Consider the following 26,144-nt stretch of genomic DNA (forward strand, 5'->3'; position numbering starts at 1 on the left):
ATCAGTCAGTGAGCAGCAGTGTGCAGGAGAAGATCTCAGAGGGGAGACTGAGATTTTCCTTTTTTATATCTTCACTGCTGTGAAACGGGGTATTATTGTGTCAGAACATTTGCTCCTCTACAGCTCGAAATGTCATCTCTGGAACTGTGGGTCGAATCTATGAGCACCCTCTGTAATGAGGACTCCTTCTCCTTATATTTAACCTTTATTCAACCCGCTGACATCAGAGATCTCTTTTTACAAGGAGACCAGGCCGCAAAGGCAGCAACACCCAAAATGTAGAGGAACATTAAATGATAAAACATTAACACACACGGAGACAGACTCGACTCAAAAGACTTCGCCAAAGATTTAAAATCATTCAGAGTCATTCAACAAATTGCACAATGTTCAGTGAACAAAGGCTGTGACTTCCGGCCTTCAAGGTTAAAGACAGGAGAGGTAGCAGTGTTCATTTGGAAGATGTTTTAGATTTAGTCTTCAGACGAAAATGCTTCTTAGTTTTAGTCACATTTTAGTTGATTAAAAGTCACATTTATAAAATATGTCTCTTCCCCATCCAGTGTCTCGCTCCTCGTTTGCTTCAGGTAAAATTAACTTTAACTTAACTAATTAACTAACTAACTCAGCAGATCATCCATACAGTAAAAGAACGATGAGGACACAGCATCTAAAGATTACTTTTCAACATCGCGTCTCCTTTAAATAGTCTGACCGAAGCAGACAGCTGATGATCGCTCCTTTTTGTGCAGGAGAAGCGTCAAATGATGCGTAAAATGCTCCTTTTTCTGTGATCGGCTCAGAGCCTGAAGAAGAACGCCTGCGTTAACACGGAAAGTCCACAACCACCTTTGTGATACCCGTCATCTCTAACCAGGTTACCCAGTTAGAGGAGTGATTTGTTTGTATTTTGACAGACAGACTAGACGCACAGAGGGGGAAAATATGCATTTTAAATGTCCGACAGCCCACCGCTTACATTTCAGTCCCGTCTTCTTATCTCATCTCAATTTTGTTCTATTTGGCGCCACCTCCGGTGATAAAAAGGAATTGCAGGCGCATACGTCCTAATTTAACCAGACGTCCTCGCTGACGGTCGCTTTCCTTTTCAGACTGTTTGCCTTCATCTGAGCGTCGAATTTGTTTCTTTTTCTTTGGATTTTCACTTATTCTTGAAGTTGTATCTGTAGTCATCCATCTTTTCTTTGTTTGTTCAGCCATAGTAGATAACTGTTTACTCGCAACACTTGCAGAGACTGGAAAAGCAGCCGCTTAGCTCCGCCTACCCTCTCTGGCAGACCAACCACTGCTGGGTGATGGAAAATGCGTCACTAACTGGGCGCCGCTTGTGATTTTTTTATTTCACGAAAGTCACCACAGAGACACAGTCTGTAATACTGCAAATGCAAAGGCTTTCATCAGTGGGCCATAGGCTCAATCACCATTGTGTTACCTCATTAAGCGTAGATAGTGACTTAACAGACATTTATTTAAGTGAAAATCTTTGAGATTATTGTGTCGTCACAGTTTTTATTATCAAAGATCTTTTTAGCCTCGTCTTCATGGAAGAAAGGTTGTTGTCGAACATTTATTGTCATTATATTCGTTAACGAAATGAACACCAGTAAGGTAGGTGGTAATTGTACCCAGAACGCCGTGAAAGTTTTGCCGGCGTTAAAGCAGGCTAAAACACTGCTGAATATAAAATACAGGGACGAGTTAGGAACAAGAAGGTTGTAATGAATCACAGTGGGTGTATGTACAAGACATCTTCACATAATCAAGCACAAGATAAGGAAGACTTCTCTCTAAATTAAAATCCTTGATAAAAATAACCTTCAGACTTTTAGTAATGTGGTGAAAATGCTTCTTAAATGAGAAGTTTTGTAAGTTAAAAACAAAAAGTATCTGAAAGAAGTTTCAAACTCAATCTCCTGTAACAATTAAAACTCTTGGAAACAAGCCTCTCTCCTTCTCTGGCGCCTGTTCGAGCCCTTTTTCCTAGAGAACCACATACGGGGGGAAAAACAGGCTCTCAGTCCACTTTCATACAGCCTGGAGAAGCTCCGCCTCCCCACCGCTGACCCTCTGCAGGCGTTGGATTGCGACCCAGCATGCCGAGGCCTCCGGGCCCCTCTCCCTCTCTTCTCCTTCCTCTGAGCGCGCTCTGCTCCTATCTCTCCATCTCCCTCAGTCTTTATCGCAAAAACACAGCACTCCACATTTTAATCATGCCCCCCGAATAGACGACACTTTTCCAATTAATGGAACCGCCGCCGTGATGCACTGTGACTCTGTGCAGCCGCAATGCGCCATAATAACGCCGCCACTGCCGCCGCCGCCGCTTGATGTACGACCGCCTCCGAAGTTTTGAATGTGAACAAGATGCTTTTTGAAATAGAGAGATCCGTAGTGAATGAGAGGCTGTTGGTGAGGCAGCAAAAGAGGGGGACTGAATGAGTAATGCCGCTGTGAAGCTGCTGAGTGGCCAACAGTGGATGTCTGTGGTTGTTCTGGGCAGCTCTCAGGCATGAATGTATGGAATGGTATGAATGTGAAGCAGGGTATTACTAAAAAAGAGCATGCACGCTCAGCAGAAAGCTGCCCCGGATAAATAATAAAGGGTCAGAAGCCGCTGTCATCACTCTGGATTGTGTCGCTTAAAATCAGGATCTATTGATAGGTCATCCGGTCTGCTGTTATCCACCGCGGGCAGAGCGTTGACTTATTACCAGTGAGTGAATAACTTTAAAGAGGGTTTCTGTTAAGCCGGCTCTATAAACAGAGAGAAGGGAAGTTTAGCGATAAATGGGAGCGCTTCAGAGTTTCACTTGCTTCTGTATTGGCGCTTTATTTCAGGGATATATTTCCCCGCGTGTATTTATAACTCTGGGCTCATTCCAGCTCAGACAGGGACCGATCACTTTTCCCAGAGCCCACAAACACACAGCCGTGCTGTGCGCGCGCGTGATTACATTTGGGGCGAGCAGACACGGCGTACGCTCTGAGTCATTTGTACTCGAGTGCAAATGCATGTTGTAAAGAGGTGCGTTCAATTTAAGCCTCCCCGTGTTTTCCTCACGCACGCGCCCACAGGAGCAACAAACATCCAGCCTCCCTCCCTCACGCTGCAGCTCTTTGTGCAACTCGTGCACCTTGCAGCTTGCCTCCTCGTGGCTCCGTATATTAACTTGCCCTCCCACTCCATCAATCAGCTTGACACCAATCAGCGTGAATCCGCTGTGCATAACATGTTTATGAAAAGAAATAATTTTCCGTTGCCTCCCGAGTCTCAGAAACGAGTCGAGCGTTTTACACCTGGCTCTCCTTGGCACGGCGTCTCTTCCCGCACTGACACAGGAAGGTTGAACGGGGGTATTAACCAGAGGTAATTGAATGTAGAGGTAACAGTGCACAGTTTAGCGCAGGGATTAACCCTTACACCTCCATCTCTCTCTCTCCCATCCAGCTACTGTAAGTTGTTGTGCTGGTCTGGAAATATTTAGAGTTTTGGGCCTTTGAGACCGCCGTAGTTCAACTTAGTTCACTGCTATTTATCATGAGTGACGGGTGGGAAGTGAAAAAACTCAACACCTTTCTGCGTGAGGAATGGAGCTGTCTTTTTACCCACAGTTAGGAAACCAACTGGGTGCTTACTAGAGTTCTTTTCTCTGCACAAGGCAGAAACGAGCGCCTGCAATTCATTCATAGTTTGTTCTTTTACCTGCATATTTTATTGTTCTTCAGAGATTTCATTATTTTGAAGGAGCAGGCAGCGAGAAGGAGATGTGAAAATAATATCTTAAAAGTGCAGATGTTGGATTTAATCTCGGCTCGTCCGTGACGATGCAGCACGACGACATTTGGGGAAGCAGACTGACTTGGAATCCATTTTACAGCCATCTGACAGATTTAAGCAGTTATAACCTTATCACGCTAAGGTCAGGATATTTTCAGTATTCTGCGAGAATTTCAACGCTTGATTCTTTTATTCTTTGTCTCGGAAACTTTGTGAAGAGCAGCTCGTGACTTCTGGAAGGTCACCGGGAGTGGACGTGCAAATTGTCGCCCCGAAGAAGATGTCGGAAACTGTGGCACATTTAGCCAGTAATTGGTTTTTTGAGGCATATTAAAGACGAAGGCCGCGAGTTTAACTGGTAGAAAGTGTGTACATAGAAAGTCAAGGTCGAAAGAAAGGTATGAGAATTCAAATGTACCCACTAGGAGGCTACGCAAATATACGACACAGAGGAGAAGGTAAGGAGGCGTCTTTGTGAATGAGAACGTGCCCTAATTGCTCCAAAGGGAATTTGTCTTACACATGAGTACGTTCAGCGATACATAAAGTAAAATCAACATGACGAGAAAACGAGAGGAGGACGAGTGGGAGCCAGAGAGAGGATGGAGGCGGGGCGGGACGGAGAGACAAAGTGAGAGAGACAGAGAGTAAGAGGACGACTACGTCTCCATTTTCACGGAAACACAAGCCGAGCTAGTTTCCACCAATTACATTCATGTCAGTGTACGTCCTGGATTCAAAATGCAACAACAGCCTGGAGGGGCCTTCACTCTCCTGCTACACACTCAACATCTCTGCCTGCCTGCCACTCCACTATCCTCTGACACACACACACAAATCCACCCACACGCGCAGACGCTGTATATGCACATATCACACTCACGCATAATAATCTCATCACTCCCCCTAGCTTTGTCTCTCTTTGTCACCCACACACACACACACCAGCTCGCTCACACACCCACCTACAAACCAGCCACACACTTTCCCACCCGGCACACACACACACAAATCTCCTCTGTCACTTCCCTCCACTGTCTCCCGATTCCATTTCTCTCCCTCCCTTCTCCTCAGGCTCTCCATCCATCCATCCACCCCCTACTTGTCTCGTTCTGTCTGCACACACACACGCACGCACGCCGCTGCCTCTGCGTGTGTGTGTTTCAGTGCGTGTGTCCCCTCCTCTCCCCTCAGATGATAGTAATAAGGCCGGTGATTGCCGGAGACGGAGATGAGGGATGGCGCCTATTGATGATCGTGCCTGTGACAGCCTGGCAGCGAGCTAGACGCACAACCTTCATTATTAGCGGTAACAATAACAGCAACGCTTGGGCCCTAATTGAATGAAAAAGGCCGCTGGCAGCCCGCTGTACGAGCTCCAAGGTAGGTGGGAGAGACGGGCGAGGAAGCACGGACAGGAGGTGGGAGTGATGGAGAGGTGAAGAGGAAGAAAGATGAGGACGGAGGAGCTGGAAAGAGAGTAGAAATGTAAGAGAAGGGGGTATGCATGAGGGGAGTGTGAATGCAAAGAGGAGGAAGATAAGACATGGAGACGGGAGGTGAAGTGGAAAGTGTGAAAGGCAGAGGCCCACAGAGTGCTCCTGCGGGAGCGTGGCGAGGCGAGTGAGGGAAGCGTGGACAATTAGGACATTATTATTGAGTGGAGAGGTGAATAAATAATTGACAACATTCTGTTTGAGTGGGGAAGAAGGAAAAAAATGAGGGTTATAAAGCAGAAAGGGGACTGCAGAGAGGGGAGAGGGGAGCACAGAGAGGAAGGGTTTCATACGTTGGGAGAAAGTGCAGGTAGAGATATTTTAAATTATTACTGCACAATGGAGGTGAATGGAATTTAAACCTATTGTGAGGAGTTTTTAAATGCTTATGAAACAGTCTCAATTAATTCTGTTGCCTCTACATGACCTACAAAAGCAAACCAGAGCATCAGCTTTAAAGATTTATTTTAATGCCTGTCAGTGGGACGTATTCTGATGAAGCGATTTACAGCACGCAGACTGAAAGAGCCTTTGTTTACATTTCCCAGGAGAAGTTTCACAGTTAGTAGTCAGTAAGCAGTTACAAAGAAGCAGGGAGAGATTTGTCGTTAGGGAATACTACAAACATACGTACAGGACAGGATCAGCAGCAGGTTAGACGCTTTGTCCACAGGGACCGCCCAAATCGACAAAATAAAAGTTCAGTGTTAAATTTAATTTAATTTTTGGCACTCAGCACTGACGAACAAAATATGTATTACTGACTTCTGCTTTGGTTGTTTTTGATGTTTTTGCATTAGTTTAATCATATTTTGGTGCATGAGTCAGGTTTAAATAGTGTATATGCCAGTTTGTATGAAAGGGTTGTTGGCAGAAGGGATTTCTTCAGAGGGAATAACGAGAGAGAGAGAGAGAGAGAGAGAGAGAGAGTGGGAAATATTTTATTTTGAATTTGTAGATTTGAATTTGTAGAAGTCTTGTATTGAGCTCCTTTCCACAGCAGAAATATATTCGCACAGTCCTCCCTGCTTGCTTGCAAAATACGTGGTGCTCCCAGCTTGGTGTTACTATTAGCATGGCTAGTTACTGTAGCTGGCAAGCTAACGGCTAAACACAGCAAGGCGGGAACATGCTCAGTTTCTTGCTACTTTGGATGCAAGCTTACACAGTGTCTTTAAAAGATGTATTTCTAACATTGACTCTGGTCTCATAACTGGCAAACATTTTTCTTCTTCAGCAGTTTATACTCTGTCAGCGGAGGATTAAATTGAAGTAAGTGGATCCTACAAAACAGCTATGAAGCCTTCTTATTGTTTGATGAGAGACAGTTGGGAAATATTATACTTTGAATTTGCTGATTTGATTTTGTAGAAAATATTGTGCACAAATTCATTCAGCAACAGTCCTCCCTGCATGCGTGCAGAATATGTGGTGCTACAGGCTTGGTGTAACTAGCAAGTCCAGTTAGCAAACTACTGTGGCCGGCAAGCTAACAGCTAAACACTAACAGCGAGCTTGCTAGCTTGGATGCTAAACGTACACAGTTCTTTCAAAAGAAGTATTTCCAATATTGACTGTGGTCTCATAACTGTCAAATATCTTTGTTTTGAGACAGTTGGAGAAATATTTTTAGAATTTAGAATTTGTAGATTTGATTTTGTAAAGAACTCTTCTCAATAGAAAATATTTGGCAGAAATTCATTCAGCAGTAGTCCTCTCTGCTAGCTTGTAAAATACGTGGTGCTCCAAGCTTGGTGTAACTACTAGCAAGGCTAGTTAGCAAACTACTGTCACTGGCAAGCAAGGAACATGCTGTTTTTCTTGCTACCTTGACTTCAACAGTTCTTTTAAAAGAGTATTTCCAACATTGACTCTGGTCTCATAACTGTCAGTTTTCACTCTGACAGTGGAGGGTAAAAATAGAAGTAAGTGAAAGCTACAAAACAGCTAAGAGGCTTCTCCTTTTTGGCCTTTCCAGCTCTCCTTCACCAAGGTCAGCTCTGCAAAGACTTTTGGTCAAAGGTCTATATTCACAAGTGAAGAATTTGTGCAGATAAACTTTCCTCCTGCGAGAAAAATCACTGAGTGTAACAAACAAATTGGATGCTAACTGATTTCGCCAACTGCTGGTGTGACAGAGCCTTTACTCTGGATGACCTCACTGGCAACTTTTCCAACAGAAACTTAATCTCAGAATCTTCTTCTGTCGATGTCTAAATAACTAACATACAAAGGTTCACAGGGAGGGCTGTTGTTAATCCAAACAAACAGGGACACTGGTTCCTGGAAGAAAAGCTGCTGTTAAATCTTTGATGGCAAATCTTTGAGTCCCAAACACGCAACTCAGTTCAGCTCGCTTATGTTGGCTCTCTAGATGAGTAGACACTCAATTCTTTACTAGTAATTTTGATGAACTGATCCTTTAAAAGAAGCAGTTTAATTCGGCTGTGTTGGTACATTTTTATTTTTTGATGAAGGTATAATGAAGGATTTTACAAGAAAAAAACAATGAGATATGCAGTGAAATATGCAGTGGGATGATTCAGTGTTTGTGCTGTATGGATCTGTGTCTGAGTGTGTTCATGCCTCTGTACATCACTGTGAATTTGTGAGTCAACATGAGATGGCAGTCAATCTGCGCCTTGCCCTTTTTGACAGACTTGATTTAGCGGCGTAATGCCTCCAAATCCAAAGCTGCTAATCAAATTGTCACGCCGCGCCGCAAACATGCTAACAATGCGATGAGACAGGTCCAGGGATCACGCTAACGACATCATCACTCATGTTAATAACTCAACAGGCTTTTTCCGATACCCTTCTCCCTCTGCTGCCGTTAAAACGACAGGGGGAAAAAACGAACAGGGGAAATCAATTTTTTGCATCTGCACCTTGTTTCCGCTCCTGTGTGGGAGAGGGGACTTATTAATCAGGGTCAAATCATACTCTGCCTGACATAGAAAAATACATGAAGGAGAGAGAGGGAGAAAAATGGAAATGGGGGTTCTAAGAAAAGAGAATGAGGAGAATTGTGCTCTGATGAAATGACATGGAAAGGAGGACAGACCTGGCCAGAGGTATGGGGTTGAATTTTGATAAGATAGCGATAATGCATGAAACTGAAGAACGGAGGGAAAAATAGAGGAGCAGAGAGAAAGACAGGAGCACGGGCCTGCACCTCAGGTGGCTTTAAGACAGAGAGAAGCTCTCTGGTGGCGACAGAAGCAGCAGCTGCCCTGAATTTTTTATATCTGGCTTCACGGTGAGATGGCTGAGAGACACCATGATACGTCTCACCCGTGTTCCTCTGAGAGCAGCCTTTCATTAGCCGGCCCCCGACCCGAGGTGAGGGCGACGGGGAGAGGAAGTCGGGAGGAAATAAAAGTCGAAATTGTTTTGAGGAAGGAGAGCAGAGGAAAGCTAATACAGAGGAAGTTGTGAGTGTATTTATGGCCCTCTGAAAAATAGAAGCCCTGCTGTTGGGAGCTGTAATGATGGATCTTGGGTAATGGAGTTTTGATGGATGAGCGGCGCCCGGCCTGTGCTGGGGTCTGAGCGACTGACTCCACCGCCTTTGATGACTGACCACCAGAAATTACAGCGTCTGCAGCGCCATGTTTAATTCTGTAGCTGAATTGTTTAGGTATGTAATATCGAATATCCCGTAACCTTTTATAAGTGCTGTAAAACGTCCGCGAGCCCGCAGAGAGGAAACCACAGAGGAGCCTTGTAGATCCACTTCCCTGTGATCTCAAACATTCAGATATTCCCTCCCGGCCCCCCCTCCTTTAAAGACTGCAATTAGACGAGGTAAAATGATAATGTTTTCGTCTTAAGCGTCCCTTTGGTAAACATTGCTGTTAGGATCAATTAACCAGCGGCTAATGAGCAAAGTGGGGGTCTGCCTCAATATTGCACTATTGTTCATTGGCCATTTTTAATTAATGGGTTTTTGAAGTAAAAATCGCAAAAGTTTTTAATTGTTTTTCTTTTGGAGTGAGCGGATGAGGGGGAGGGGGGCGAGATCAGAGTGGTAATTATAAAGTAGGGGCTTTAAAGTGAGGAGGATTTAGACTTTTAATTAAAGAGGAATTTGATGCGACCAACAGACTGAGTTCAACTGGCGCACAATCCTGTGTTATTCTCCCTCGTCTCTCTATCGGCCTGCCTCCCCCTCTGTTCTGCAGCCTTCCATCTTCTGCCACTCATCACGCTCCCTCTCCACCCCTGTGTGGTGTTGATGTCTCCCTCCTCGCTATCAGAAGCCGGATTAGGGACTCTTAGAGCTCTGAAGATGAGGCCTGGGTGGGGGAGCGGGAGGAGGGAGGAGGGCAAAGGGGGACGGCTCAGTCACTCCATCGGATTTCCAAGATTGAATTAGTGAGCTTTAGACAAATCGGAGCGCTTTTTGGACATGCTCACAATGTTGCTTTCTCCATTTCTCCTTCTTCTTTTCTCCCTTCTGTCTCCGCTCTCGCAGCTTTACCTCCCCCTCGCTCTGTCCCTCTTTCTCCCCCATCGCCTCCTCCTCCTCCTCGTCTGCTCTTTCTTAATAGCGCCGCAGATTGTTTTCATAGCAGTGATAAATTAGGCTGAAGTGATTAGCGTGGTGTGAAACGTGATTACATACTGTAGCTTTGCTGATTTGTCGAACAGATGCCCTCTACCAGCTAGACTTGGGTAGGTTACAGTGTTAAACTCCGGCTTCCCCACAGCTGGAGATCCCTGCAGACGTACACAGGTTAATTGCCTTGATTGTGGATACAGCTACACCATACCGCCGGGAATGCAACCTGCGGTCCATTTGTTATTGCGGCTCCAGCACAAAAGCATACACACGCCGAAATAAGACCTGTTTGAATCCAGGCTTAGAATAAATGAGAGACGATTTGAAAATAGTACCAGCTGGAGAGCTGCAACGACGTGGGATGCTTTGCCGTTGAGTCATAAGAGCGTCGGTTGCTACTTCAACGATGATAAAGAGGTTAAAATTAGATTAAAAGAGCCCAATATTTGTCAATCATCACGATTAATGATAATGTGGCGCAACTTCCATCAGCAGCAGCAGGACGGGAGACAAGTGGCGTTATTTTTTCCGTGGAGCCACATCAGCGGGGGTGGAGTAACACGAAGGAATAATAACTAGAGAAATGGATGACCTCCCGTTGTCACACCCTTTCTGCTCGTGTTGCTGTGATTACGCCAATCACTGTCATTAGCATTCGCAGCGATTAATGTGATTTCTCATGCTTTGTTGCATGCATGCTAATGACTAGCACCCAGCTCCCCTCTCGTTTTGAGCCGCACAGACCATCCACAGCTTAAAACCTCAAGCTGTAATGTATTAATACACGCCCTGCAGCCGGCAAATCCACTCCTGATTAAGGCAACAACCTGACCCAGCATTCATCTACGCTGTAATCAGCCCTTATCCAGTTTAGCTCGGTGTGATTCTCATCTCTCATCCATCTTTCCCTCTCCTTAACTCATCTCTTTCCTCCCCTCTTTCTTTTTTTTCTCCTCACAAAGGGCAGAAAGGAGGAGGGGGCGTAAATGCCAATCTCTCCCCTCCTCCCTGCGCTGTATCTTTTTAACTTTGTTGCCTCTCATCTCATGCGTGCCTTCCTTATTTGTTTATCCCACTCTCGCTAATCTTCTCTCTGCTTTAATGCCTTTTGTTGCTTTTATCTGACTCTTATCGTCTCCTGTTCTCATGTGCACCTCGGCTTTGCTCAAGGTTTCTCTCCAATTAAACGTTAAGCATGTTCTTTACAAAGCTGATTTAGCCCACACTAACTTAGGGGTAGATTTAGGCTAGCTAACTCTGGATGCAAAGGTCTCAATTTATAGAAGAGGAGGATTTGTAATATCTATATACTGTAGAAGAACGTGTGCTTTCATTGTATGGGACTGGAATATGCTACTGGGATTATTACTGTGCAAATTAGTTTCACAAAGAGCTCAAGTAGCTTGTTATGCTAGCTCTTGCCGGCCTTCTGTGCACTTCAACCTGCCGTCCTCTTTGAGGTGAAAAGCCCTCAGCAATCTTGTCTCTCATGCATGAGCCACCACAAATAACCACGAATACATCAATGAATGACAAACAATCAACAATCCAACAAGAAAGCTACAGTGAGCGTAGACAACGATACCTGCTAGAAAGTGCAACGTTTTAAATACTTGTATTAACTCTGCGAAAAACTGGCGCACATACATCACAGAGGGCCTGTTAGTACTTTTAATCGCAGAGTAAGATCTATTATTTGTCTGATATTTGCATTAAAAAAGATCTCTAAAGGCACTGGCATCACAAATTCAGTGATCGAATTAGCTGAGGTGACACCTAGCAGACAGCTAGCAGCAATCACTCAAAGCAGCCACGCCCCTAATGTAACTCAAACAAGCGAGTTATTCAAGAAAAAATCACCTTATATACAGTTATCCCACATGAAACAATTAGCTACAGAGGCCAAGACCGTTTGTAGTACCAGGCTTTGAACATGTTGAATTCTGCTGTCAAGTTGGGTACCGGTATGTGATTGGTCATTACCAAACGTACTGATAAGCTCATGGACAAATGGTGCTTCTATCTGTATTTAACATTTCATTTTATTTAATGTCCTTTTCATTTAGACGTTTGATTCTAATGTAGCTGGCATCCGTAACATTGCATTGTTGTGGTTCTCTGGAGAAAGTCTAGTAGGTCTATACTGCGGACAGAGCGAAGCGCCCGACAGTTTGGACTCTCTTAACGTGTGTGACTGCTTTAGCAAAGCGGCTAATGCTAACAGCGTATCCAGCTTTACTGTTAGTACGTCCTCAGTGCAGCCTCCGAGTCCTGGTGGCTCCGATGGCAACTCTGCAGATGGGGTTAGCCGAACTAAAAAAGCAGTTAAAGCGCATTGTTCTTATAAATAATTATTCAGTCACTGTTGTTAGCTAGCTTCAGTTATTAGCGCTTCTAAGTCATGTTCCAATTTAATCCATAGACAGCGTCAGTCAAGCAGCAGCCCCAGCTTCAACTGCAGTGGGTACCGTTAGCAGAAATCTGACACCAAGTTAAATCCATTCATCGCTAAACGAGGGAAAAGGACACAGGACAGAAAACGCAGAATGTCACAGGGCTGTCGCCATGGTTACTGTTAAAGATTTACTTCACTACAGTGGAGTCCAGTTGGTTAAGGTACGCTAGTCACTAATAGACCGCCTAAGTGTGAATTTTGAGTTGCCATGGCAGCCAGAAAACTATTATTGCATTGCTTATGATCGTTACTGTTACTACACTGTCAACTGTTGTTTACCCCAGTTACAACCTCCCTTTCAGAGGCACATTATCAGACACCCTAAAACAGACGTCTTTATTTTTTGCACCAAATAATTGAGAGTACTATCGTGATAAGTATCGGTATCGATAAGCAGTATCTGTATTGATAAAATCCTAACTATACCCATCCCTAGACCTTACGGGAATTGGCTCATCTTTGGAGCCAGCCTCAAGTGGCCACTGGAGGAACTGCAGCTACATTTTGCCGCTCGGTTTTAAGCCGTCCTAGCAGTATGGCTTTAGATCTACACATTTGGGTTTTGGAGAACTATCTCATCAAGTACCGGATAGATTTAGGTATTTAACTTCGTGTTCCCCTCAGGATGATATTTCTTGCTGACTTTTATGCCCTGACTTTTCATCCAGCTCCATCATCAGGTCAACGTTTCAATTTGTCCAATATTGAAGACCAGATAACCTTCAGCCCCAGTTCTGCTTTGAGTAATGTCAGTTTCCTTGCTTAAACACTCAAACAAGGATGTCTGTTATTGTATTATACGTGTAGAGCCTCCGAATATTAACAGACATTGTGAGCGTGTTAGCACGAAGAAGCTGCAGCTCACAGTGAATTTTATTCATCAGCTTTCTAAGAGGCACTTTTTCTCCCTCCTTTCTTCCCTTTCTCCACTTTGACTAATTGCTTGACGTGCAGTATTTCCAGCCCGCTCTTTGTTTTTACGATCCTGAAGGCTCACTCTATGCAGGATAACATTCATCATGATTATGCCGCCCTGATAATGAGAAATAGGGGAATTAATATTCATTTGTCCCTCTCCGTCCACAGGGACTGTAAAATGTAAATGGGAGTACTCTTGTGTGGCACGCGGCTTATGTACACGAGTCTAATCAAAGTGGGATTCAAAGTGAAAGTGCGTGGTGCTGCTTTAAAACTTACTGACTTAGTCATCCTTGTAGCTTCGCAAATATGTACTTTATTCTTGTTGAATTTAACACGGCAGCGCTGCAGAGACAATCCAACACGAGGACTGTTAGTGCACAGGGATCTTGTTTTCCCTGTGTAGTACTTGTGGCCAAGGCGCCTCGCTAATTAAGTGGAAGAGTTTTTTTAGAGTCACAAAATGACTTTTACTGGCACAACTTGGAGTAAAAAAAGACAACATATTTAGGTCTTTAAAAGCGTACCTAATTATACTGGGGGTTGCTCATGCATTACATTTGTTGCTGTGAGCTCAGTCTGCGCTTTTAAATCAAATATTCCACAGGGGGGTTTGAAGATGAAAATAACATCAGGTGTGTGTTGGACAAATTGAGTGTTTCCCCCCCACACATGAACAGCTCTGATATGGAGCCTTGTGCGCGCTGGAAAATGAGAAAAGAGACTTGTGCCTAATGCGTTTCTCATCATAACATGATTAGGATGTGGGACATGGAAGATGAGAAGCTGTAGCATAAAGTAGGGTTAGGAATCACCAGAGGCCCAACGACACGATGTAATCCCAATTTAAAACATTTTGTGATATGCCAAGTATTTTGATGTGATATAAACATAACCGTTTTTTGGCTGTAGTAGATAGGACAGCTGAAGATTGACAGGAAATATGTGGAGGGCAGAGTGGGGGATGACATGCACTAAGTGACCGGCAGACGGGGAGTCGAGCCTGCTGTCAGTGCGACGAGGACTGTCGCCTCTACCAACTGAGCTCAACCAGCGCCCCTATATATAACTTTTTTACTGCAAATCATGTCCCCAAAGGAGTTCCCTGTCTACATGTTTTATCGAACAAGACAAAGATTTCAGTCTATCGTCTCATTTCACTCATTTATACCGCAGCAAAATGTGAATTTCAAGCAGCAAACTGACCAACACTGTCATTAAATCCTGCTTTAAATGACACACTCACCTGACAAACTCGACTTGCATTACAGTCCAACCCAGCTGAGTGCAAGGTTTTGTACACTCCTGTACTATTTCAGGTATTTTGAACGATGCAGCGTATGGAAGAGTGATGCAGCCCCTTAAAGAGCCAGTTCGCCGATTTTCCACCTCAGTCCAATCATGCTATTATGGGGAGCTATTGCAGTTTAGCTGTGTGCCTTTGGAGGACACTATCCGCTTCTCCAATGGGCCCTGGAAAACCTCCACCAGACTACGTCAAACGTGTCGTCTGGCGGAGGCCAGGAAACTTGCTAAACTACACTTCCTCAATCTAGGACGCCCGCCTCCGATGTCATGTCTCGTTCAAAATTGGCAGGTTTGAAATGTAGACCTGAAGATTTCTTTTTATTTATTTATTATTTGGCATTTTCCCTTTATTGACAGGACAGCTGAAGAGAGACAGGAACTGTGGGGAGTAGAGAGTGGGGATGACATGCAGCAAATGATCGGCAGACCGGCAGTTGGACCTGCAATCAGTGCACTGAGGACTGTAGCTTCTGTATATGGGGCGCCTGCTCTACCAACTGAACTGAACCAGCGCCCCGACCCAAAGATTTTTGAGACGATCCACCGGTGTATTCTCTTCATATTTCAGATTCTGTACCACTTTGAGCCATTGCCTGCAGTGATCAATGTCCTTGACTGGAAAACGGTAGTATTTCACTCCAGCGTCCTGCTGGGCCGTTCCTTTTAGAGGGAGGGACGAAATGCATGCTGGGTTATTTAGCGCTTTTCTAGTCTTGTGACCACTCAAAGAGCTTTTACACAACATGTCACATTCACACATTCACACACTGATAGCAGAGGCTATTGTGTAAAGTGCCCATCTGTCAATCAGTCATCACATTCACACACTGATGTGACACCAGGTGCAGTTTGGGGTTCAGTGTCTTGCCAGAGGACTCTTTGAAATGTAGACTGAGCGAGCTGGGGATCGAACCACCAACCTTTTGAGTGAAAGACGACCGACTCTACCACTTCACAGATTCTGGTGCTTTAGAGATTTAAACACTTGGTACCACCTTGATGTGAGTGACAGCTGCAGGACGTGTTCATTTTCATATGCATGAAAACAGTTCTCACACTGCTGGCGTGATGCGCGCGTATCTCACAGGACTCACGCGGCGAAAATGTAGAGAATAGGAGGCTCGCCTATTTTTACTGCCGCGTACAGTTCTCCATCATTATACATGGTGAAAATGAATTGTGATGAGTCCTATTGATCTCTGACAGCAATATCAACATCTCTTCCTGTAGTAAAAGTCACAGGCATGGAGAGTAAAGACACTTCCTGTATGCTTTTTCAAAGTAAAAGCCCGACCCCTTGTTTGTACACAATGCTTTTATTTTGGAGTGTTTCCCGGGCCGCTGCTCTGAAAGTACCGTCACTCACTCAAGTCAGTCACATACAGACCCGTGTGTAGGGCTGAAAAAAATGACTAAAATGTTGATTGACAGACGATTGATACTTGGCGTTTGTGTATTATTACAATACTGACCCAGTAAAAACGGCAGAGCTCTGCTGTATTGATTTTCCCCAACCCCTTGTGAAAAGATATATTTTGGATTTGTAAGCTGATGTGCTGAAGGGGACAGTTTCCACTTCTGGCCTTTGACTTTGCAGTTTATTAAATCCTCTCTGTGGGGCTGTGGCGGGCCAGCAGTGCACCCTTCTGCCTCTGTTGATGGTTGTGAAGTGCTTTGTGCGCTCTGACGGGTCGAGGGGGAGTCTGAGTGCAATTGAGAACAATGAGAGAAAAACTAATCAAATCCCAAATCCCAAAAAATCCTGCTTTTGAAAAATGGGACACATCCGAACATGCAATAAATGTGCGTCTTACAACGGCACGAATTTAGGATTTTATTATAAATTGAATCCGACTGTAACTTCACATGTTTTTGTGCTTTTCAAGTGTCGAATCACGAGGTTAACATCAGCCCTGCCTGAGAGTTAGTGCCGCGATGGACAGCGAGCAGGTAAGGACCTGGCTCAGGGTTAACAGGCTGGGGTTGAATGCAAACGTCCCAGGAGCCTTTTGAAGAGAGCGAGAGAAGAAAAAAAAAACCCTGAGTGCGAGAGGTGGAAATGGAAAGAGGAGGCGAGGGAGAGAAATACGAGGGCGAGGTAGAAATGACCTCTGCAGTTTTGTTGATGACATGAGGCAGAATGAGAGGAGAGACGAGGGAGAAGAGGGGAGACAAACTGAGCAAGAAGGAGGATTAAGAAAGCAGCTGGTGAGGATGATCCAGAGGAGAGCAAAGTGGCGGAGAAAAAGAGAGAGAGAGAGACGAGGAGAGAAAAAAGGAGGCAGAGCGAAGTAGACGAAGAAGGGGAGGTGCAAGAGATTGATGAGGGAGAGTGAGAAACTAATTCTCACTTCACTCTGGGCTGGAAGATTAAGGAAGATTAGAGAGATAGAGTGAGAGAGGGAGAGAGATGGGGTGATAACTTCAACCACATGCCACAGAAAGATCTTTGAATGCCTAATACCCAGAGAGAGAGAGAGAGAGAGAGACAGAGAGATTATGAAAGAGAGCGAGGTTGAAAAACAACATAAAGCGTGGGGAAGGAAGAGAGAGACAAAGAGTTAGAGTGACAAGAGGATGGATAGATAAGGACAGGAGCAAATCAGGCTCAGAGGGCTCCTAATAGTAGTGATCCGTGAGCGTATAAATGTCCTTTATATTAGAGGCCGTTTCCACCAGTGCGCAGTAATCCATGCCATGGGAGCGCGGATACAAAATCCAGGTCATCTATATACCTCTCCAGCTCGTGCTTTCACTGAGACTCCCCACTGGGATTCATTCTCTTGTACTGTGCACGACTGTGTGACGGTATCTTTTACATTCCGCTCCTTCACTTGCAAGGAAACCTATTTTCCATTCGCTGCCGCTGACATCTATTTATTCACTCCCTCAGCTGTTAGTGCAAAATTCAAGAGCTATAGGAAGCTGTACGTTTTCTATGGCGAAAAATGAGGATGCACCCAGACACGCACATGCACATTACGCGGACGTATTTGGGCCCCCGTAGACACACCGATAGACGTGTCCGCTACCTCCAGAACATGCATACTGCCGTGGAAGTTTTTGTAAGAAACGAGGAGGAAAAGAAAAAGAGGGAAAGAGAGGGAGAGTGCTGCAGTGGCAGACTCAATCCGTCATGCAGGATTACAGAGTAAGCTTCTCCACGGCCATAGATGTGGTTTTTATGGGAGAAACACAGGGCTTTTGAAAACGCAGCGGCCCCTGCTATCCCTGCTCCACATTAGAGACAAAGGCAAAGGGCGGAGGACGTGGAGGGGATTCTTCCCCTGCGGTCCTCGCTATCTGATGGCTGCTATCTCCATCCCTTGATGCAGAGGGAGGAAAAAAAAGGGGGTTTCAGGGGACAAGTTGGAAGGCGATCTCTGCTCCCACCTCGGTAACCTTTACACGCTGGAGGTGGGATCATTACCGCGCCTTCTCTGAGGGAGAGTTGACCTTGGAAGACGACAAGAGAATCGCAGCTCTGTTTCTCTTTGGTGCTGGGATCGATGTAAGGTGATGTGTGTTTGAGAGGATTTTTCTGCCTGTGCCCCCCACGTCTTACACAGAATTTATAGTCCCAGTGCTGGAGAGCTGCCAGAACATCCCAAACATTACACAGCATGAATGCACCCTGCAGAAAAAAAAACGCCCTGAAAATGTAACACTGCCAAACTTTGATCTCCTACATCGCCCTGCGATACACCGCTGAGACGTGCGAACGCAGCTTAGAAACCTTCCCTCAACACACACCTACAGCTTTGTTGTACGTCTTTGAACTATCTTGGAAGAATACTCCCAATAAAAACAACGCTGCTACAAATAATGTTGGAAAGATATAAAAAAGAAGGATAGTGAACTCCTTGCCCACGTAGCATCGCTGTCGTTTTAGCTGACGACTACCCCGCTAAAAAGGAAACAACGTCTGCGCCTCTGATGCTTCCCTGGATGTTGCACAACATCTTTCTGCACAGGGAACTCAGTTTTAATTTCCACATCCCTTATCCGATCCTCACCCAAGGTGGCCTCGCGTATAACCTGCCAGAGATAGCGACTTAAACATACCGCAATCTGTTGGCCTCCCTGAGCCGCCTGTGAGTAAACAAAGCAAGAAACTGACCCAAATAGAGAGAGACAAAGGCGAAATGAATCAGAGATTGGGCCGCTGTCATTAGAATTACAAAAATGTACTGTCAGATACGGTGCAGGAGCAGGAGAAGACCCAGGGAGCATGAAAGCCACACAAAGAGGGGAGGGGGGGATATATGCTAATAAAGGCTGGGACTCTGTGGCTTCGACGAAGGGGGATTAGAAGCTGTGGCAGTGCTGGCTCCCAGGCCCACGTGTTCGCACAACGATGAAGCGGCGCAGCAGAGGCGTGAAGGCAGCCGGCTACGATAAGGCGGCAGGACACAACAACATCCTTGGGATAGATGGTTCTGACAAAACACTGATAACGAGTCAGTGCTGAAAAGATGCGAGCAAGCCGAGCACGGCGCTCCAATTCTGATTTGGTGGGAAAACGTTTAGAGCAAGACGAGGACCTCCGGGGGACCCAGAGCGGGAGTTTAATTTAATTTAATGACTGAATTGTATTGATGAGTGTTACATATTGACGTATTCCAACCTTTTTGGATTAAAACTCCTGAGTCCCAAGAAATGTTGGGCTCCTTATCTCACGCTGCATGTCGATTAGTTTTAAGGAATTCAATCAAAGAGTAATTTCCTCTCTTCCTCGCAGGGACCCAGCTCCCAGGCTTAGTTCCAGTGCTATACTGTATATAGTGACGTATACGACTGAGCTGAGATGTAAAGCTTTCACATAGAGAGAGAAGATATGTCAGCAGGTCTCCAGAGATGCTCATGTTCGCTGGTCATGGCTTGTTGTTCTGCCAGACAGTGAGCAAGCCTGTCCACCAGTTTGGTCCAGAACATTCTTGACAAGGAATGCAGCCATCGCTCCCAGAGGATACATATGATTTTGATGATCTCCTAACTTTCCATCTAGCACCACCAGCAAGTCAAAAAGATCTATTATCCTCTGAAACATCCCCGCATCTACGTGACCCAGTGTCACAATAGTTCAGCAGACATTCATCAATCCAAGAGGATGAATCCTTGTGGCTTACCTCCTCTACTACAAACAGGAAGTTGGCCTTTGTTGGTTTCAGAGTAAATTTCCATCGGATGAAATACCATAAAACTTGGTACTGACATTATAAACCCACTTAACGCTTGTTTGCTGTACCAAATACTTTGATAGTAAACAGTAAAACATCAGCATGCTATCATGGTTAATGAGAACATGTTGCTAATGATGTTAGCTCAAAGCACTGCATTGCCTTAAGGCTGAGGTATACTTGAAACTAAAGTTCTTACAAAGAGTTTTTAACCTTGAGTTCTTGTACACAACCGGCTGCGTCATGAACGTAATTGGTCACATACTTGTCTCTGCACTACGCGTGTTACTGGAAGATACCTCTAGAGGGCACACCAGAGAGCTCAGGCCAAATGCAACTACCTCGTGAGGGATGTAAACAACAAACATGGCGACACTCGAGGAGGTTACTGTGTTGTCAATTGTGAGATCACGGCAGAAACACTGCCGATTTGTTTCCATTTAGCTTTGCAGGTTTCCATGTCGACTTCTATAATGGAACTTATCTTTCAGCTGTTTTGACAGGCATGTTTGTCTCTGTGCGGTGGCAATGACCCATCGTACAGATGTGGATAATTGCAGTTTGTCTTCAAAGCTTTCCGCCATTGTTATCCCTGCTGCTGTGTTGACCCTGTCACATCCCCTCTGCCTCTACACTGCCCCTACTGTTCAGTAGTATACCGCATCTTACAGCTGACGCGTCAAACAGACGCAGGGAACGCGTGGCAGCCATCGTGTGCACGCGATCGCGTAGATAAAAGCAAGTATATCTGCGGCTGAAATATCAACTGTATTGAATTGCCACACTTGGAGGTGTAGCGAAAACCCTTTCATGAAAGAAGAGGGAAAATGATTCTTACAGATGGCGATATCAATCTATCAAATTCTTTTTGTAATCTCAAGACACTTTACAAAAAGAGCAGGTGTAGACCGTACTCTTTTTTAGGTCTGTACTCTATTTGTAGTCAGCCATACAGACGGATCTGTATGTGACTGACTGACTGAGTGAGTGAGTGAGTGACAGTACTTTCAGAGCCAGAGAGAGAGAGTGAACGCAATGGTGGATCATGGAGCATATTGGACCTCCACTGACGTGACTCTCTGTCTATACGGCTCTGGATACTTTGTTCGGGGAGTAGGCGGGGCTGCTCCTCCGCTGCCCGTCCGGTGTCCTCACCTACGTCCGCAGCGCGCACCTGCTTTCAAACACGTTGTCATCGGCCTCACAAGGACAGTCCTTGTATTATATCGCCCACACAAGCGCACATTGACCTGATACAGTCAGAAACATACTAGGTTTGACCTAGTCTTGTTTAACAATGTCCTCTTTCTAGTATCTCCTCTTAGGCATTCATGACGTTGTACTTACAACGAAAAAAAGTGTTTCATTGTTTCTGTTTCTTTCACAATCAGAAATATTTTATTAATCCCCGGGGGGAAACTGAACAACCATATATTTGCTGATATCACAAAGTCTGCCTGGATACGATTTAGATTAGATTAAAGTCAGGGCGTGTGATGGATAAGACAGTGTCATTTGATAATATAACACTGTCAGAATATAAAGGGAACAGGGCCAAAATAAAGGTGTTAAAAGTGATAACATGAACCTGTCTTCAATTTGCATAGATGAAATCGGGTCATTGATTACTGGAGCGACACATTAATCCAGATCGATTGATGATTGCTCCCCTTGTTAACACCTTTAGGAAGTATCATGAAATCTTAACAAACACTCTCATCCCTCAGGTGTTCAACAAACTAAATAAACGAGCTGTAATGGTCATAATACTACACACCTGCTTTTAAAATTAGCCTCAGCAGGGAGTAGAAGTAGAAAGTACGACCCTGAACACCTGTGGAGACACATTCAGAGAAAGTTTTCAGTGCACAGCAGAGGCTGATTGATTCCATCAGACGGCCATTAAAAGTAAGTACACCGTTTCCCCTCGCTGCCTGCCTGGATGGGAGATAAACATGAGAAAGATCCTTAAATGTAAATTGAAGGAGGAATCCGGCCGATTAAGGTGGAATATTGAGCGCCATTATTCACTCTCCTTCTTGGCCAGTGGCCTTGGATCCTCTCTACAATGTGCCATCTCCTTCTTGACAATGCTTCACAAATTATCAGCGGTAACCTTGTGTGTATTGTGTTTATTCATCTCTGAAACGACCCTCTCCCACCTCCCCGTGTCCTCTACACCTGCTCCTTGTCCTGTCTTTAAAGGAACACCCTTGAAAGGTAAACAGCAGGAGTGGAGGTAATGAATGAATTAAACCTTCACCAAACGCTGTTCAGTAAAGTACCTTAACCTGGTTCTTCAAGGCTTACTGACATGACAGGTGCGCATACTCGAAGCTCCAACTAAAAAATCTTTCCGTGACAGCTTGCATGAAAAATTCTGTCCTCTCTCTCTCTCGCACACATCTTAAACACACTTTACACACACACTCAGCTTTGGAGAGAAAAAGTCCATCTGCAAATCCCGGGGACTTTCGCTGAAATGTCAGGCAGTGTTGAAAGGATCAGATGGGTTTTTGATGTTGCTCAGGCAGTCAGGCGGAAGAAGAGGAAGACAGACAGGCTTGATAGGCATCAGGTGTAATTTTGGTAAACGCTTTGGCAGCTGATGACTCACCATTCAGAAAATTGCAGGCTGAGCTCCTACGTGGAACGACTTTGTCTGGAACCAGACGAGCTGCCTGACACGAGAACATCTACTGACCTTTGAGCATGAAGATCGTTGAAGCTGTTCGGCTCCTTCAAACTTCTCGGAGGAGAAACAGCACGGGGGCAGAGAGACGGACAGGTGTCTGATGTTACAGCTCAGGACTATAATAATGTAAACGTTATATGATCGAGTCAGAAGCAAGATTATATCTTCTTGTTTTACATTAAAGGATACAAGATTTCACTTAGTTACTGGTGTCCATAAGCTGGTGTCACTTAGAGATGAATCTACTTTATTACTGATGATGTCACCACTTCTACTTCAGTGTCTGAGATGATGTTTGCATATCTTGAAGTAATAATAGGAAATAAGATTTTCATATAAATACATTTCTGTTAGGTCACTAGCTGTGTCCCAATCCACGGGCTGCAGCCTTCGAAGGAGGTGGTCCACGGAGGATGCTCCATTTGTAGCCTGCGTAGACCGTTAAAGCCGAACTGAAATGAGATGGTCTGATCCACCCTTGCGTCATCAAACGCCGCTCCTGTCACCTAGCAACAGGTAGCTAGCGGGCTAACTAGCAAGCATAACTAACGTCACGTAAGTTGACCTATTATTTTAAAGATAATTTAACTTTCGTTTTCTTAAACATGTGTAACACTGGCTATTCGATTGAGTTGAAACCAAAAACATTTACATTTTAAACGCGGTATCTATCGCCGAATGAGGTAACATAATGGTGATTGAGCCGATGGCCTACTGATGAAAGCCTTTGCATTTGCAGCATTAAGGACTGGGTTAGTTAGTGACGTGTTTTCCATCACCCAGCAGTGGTTGGTCTGCCAGAGAGGGTAGGCGGAGCTAAGCGGCTGCTTTTCCGGTCTCTGCAAGTGTTGCGAGTTAACAGTAATCTACTATGGCTGAACAAACACAGAAAAGATGGATGACTACAGATACAACTTAAAAAATAAGTGAAAATCCAAAGAAAATGAAACAAATTGGACGCTCAGATGAAGGCAAACAGTCTGAAAAGGAAAGCCACCGTCAGCGAGGAGAATCAAGAGTTACAACCGGAGCCAGCCGTGGACGTCACACATGCAACACTGTCTGGATATCTTGGAATTGTGCTCCTGCAATTACCGTTTATTGCCATAGGTGGCGCCAAAGAGAATGAATCTGACCAAAGGCAAGAGCACACAACTTACGATTTGTCACAACTTTATGGTCCAAGTTTGACAGAGTCCATTCTTCTCTGGGCTCGAGGTTGCTCACAGCTGGCAGACAAGATCAGAAAGTGTGTTTTGTTATGGATTGTGTTTGTTGCCTTATGATCTCCGGATGTTCTCATGATCATTACTTGAACCGTGTTTGAATTGGAACCCTTGACTTCACGTACAGGGATGCACCAATATGACTCGCTTAATTGTTGTCAGCTGCTAAAATAAGTCAAGACAGTAAGAAACCTAATGAGAACCCAACTCTCACCTGAATTATTACCTCAGTAAACATTTTCTCAATCTCTATTTAAACATTCGAGATAAATATGAATAATATGTACACGCGTGATCGGACTTTGGTGTGAGATTTTATAGTCAATTCAAATGAAAATGAACACGTCCCGCTTCCAGTGTTCACATACTAGGTTTTGGGGGTCTTGTTTTTCTCCCCGAGCCTGCTTCTAATATGCAGACTTTGTTGGCAGCCCAGTCACAGACCATAGCAGATGAATCAGGTATTAGTTATATGGAACGATACACCTTTGAGCTTTTTCATTAAACACAAATACTGTATGTCTGACCTTAAACATAAAGCATCCCAATGGGTTCCACATTGTGAGTTACACTGATATTAAATGTGTCTCTTAGAAAATACTTTTCCGTCGGTCTCTGAGAAGTATCTGCTCTGAAAGATGTTGCTGGTTGTCAGCGCGGGGTTAATTGGGAAAACAATTTAGTACCTGAGTACACCACTGGTGTGTGATCTTATCTTCAGATACCCTGAGATAGAAAACGGCATCTGGAGAGAAAATGTTGGATTGGAGCATCCCTCAGAGAAATAGTTATGAAAGAACCTCCAATCCCAGAGCGACACAATAGTTCAGTGACCCGTGGGTGAGAGTTTGGTTTCACTGCAGAGCCACAGGTCGTCTGAGATTCACCCCAATTTTACAAAGTTCACAACCTCCCTGCTCCACCTGCAGTGCCTCCACCATCCCACCATCGAATATCTCATCTAACTGTAGCATCTTTTCTCTGCACACAAACTGCAGCATCGTTTTAAAGCATTGCACAGCTTCTGATGGATGTCCTCTTTCGTTCGGTGCAGGAACAAGCTGGTATTGTCCTTCCCACTCAATCTGAGGGGGTTTTATTGTAACGGGACTCTAATCAGAGTTGTTCTCTCATTGATTGTATTGTGTTGAGCATAAAAACGTCAGATATCTGAGGATGTTTGATGAAGGAGATCTGATTTGTGCTCTAGTCTTATGGTCTGTTCTCTGCTTTATTGCCTATTATCGCACAGTTGTTGGTAAAGACAGAATTGAGAGCAGAAGTAACTCAAAGTAAATCCTCCTATGGTATTAATTTCTGCCTTTTTACCAATAATGCATAAACTCTGCTACTCATACATAATTTATGATTATAAAAGGCCTGAATGATGAGCAGAATTTAGCAGCGAACCACAGGCGTTCAGCACACTGTTATCCAGGCCTTACGACCAGACAAATCAGACGGAGGACTACTTGAACTCTCGCCAAGGCTGTAAAATATGGGCCACAAATGTTGTCCCAGTCGTGACCTACTGGCACGTCTCCTGGCATTGTGATTCTCCGGACTGTCTCCTGTCAGGATTTATTTGATCTTTATGGCACCTCTCACAGTTTATATACTGTAGCCCGAGATAAAGCAGCAGCAGGGGAGCTTGGGTTTGTAGTGCAGACGGGAGCTGGAGCCGTTTGTAGCAGCGTTTTGAAAGATTAAGCTCATCCTGATTCTGACACAAGTGGTTAATAAATAAAAATGTGTAGATTAAAAGAAGAGGCACCAAACAAACACGTTTTTAATTAGAGTTGTTACTTTACAGTCACAACCGGGTGTCACTGTTAGAAAAACAACAGACAAGCTTCCATTAGCTTGCTAATATGTGACCTTTTCTATGGTCATCATGTCCGCCATGACACTTTTTTTCAATGATGAAAACTAGGAAGGTTTCGAATTAAAAAACTCAAGGACAAAACATTGTGCCACACACAACACAGCTGATTCTGGTAAGCCTTAAATGGCTGTTACCATTAGGAACCACCAATATTTACCTGCAACGCCTTGTGGCTGAAGTAATTATGACAACAGCAAAGTAAAGGAGGAAACCAAAAGATACAGCATAAAGAGTGAGAAAAGTTTAATCATCAGGAGGCTGTTGGGGTCGTTGGTTGAGTGAAATAACACATACCATGTGTCACGTATGCGACCAGAAGTCCGTTGGGCCTCCCCGAGATGTCGTGGGCCTAACTTGACGAAACAAGTTCCCTGTTGAAACTAGCTTGTAGCTCCTCAGAACTTGGATGGATTTGCAAACAGCTGTTGTACCCAGTCCTCTATGTTCTTGTAGAAATGGTTATTAACAAGACTGAACTCTCACTCTCCTCATGTCTGCCGTTTCAGTACACACACTGTATATTAAATTCAGTGTTGTTGCTGAATGTTGCTCAGGCCTCGACTCTTGCCATTTAATGTAACCTCATTGATCTCGCTCAAAGCCAGCAAATCCAAAGCC

General features: G+C 44.6%; 1 protein-coding gene across 2 annotated transcripts in view; it reads left to right on the plus strand.

Annotated features, from left to right (window-relative positions):
- LOC138611755 (uncharacterized) overlaps positions 1-26,144 on the plus strand; it is a 204,625-nt gene that overhangs the window by 38,112 nt on the left and 140,369 nt on the right. The window contains exon 2 of one of the 2 annotated variants that reach the window (XM_069684984.1): positions 16,427-16,490. The exons of the other annotated variant lie outside the window; for it this stretch is intronic. The gene's annotated coding sequence lies outside the window, so the exon portion shown is untranslated. The remainder of the gene's footprint in view (positions 1-16,426; positions 16,491-26,144) is intronic. 2 annotated transcript variants of the gene reach the window in all.

Source organism: Semicossyphus pulcher, unplaced genomic scaffold, assembly GCF_022749685.1.
Source record: "Semicossyphus pulcher isolate SPU_LCO1_2020_fin unplaced genomic scaffold, fSemPul1.0.p SCAF_7, whole genome shotgun sequence".
Lineage (NCBI taxonomy): Eukaryota > Metazoa > Chordata > Actinopteri > Labriformes > Labridae > Semicossyphus > Semicossyphus pulcher.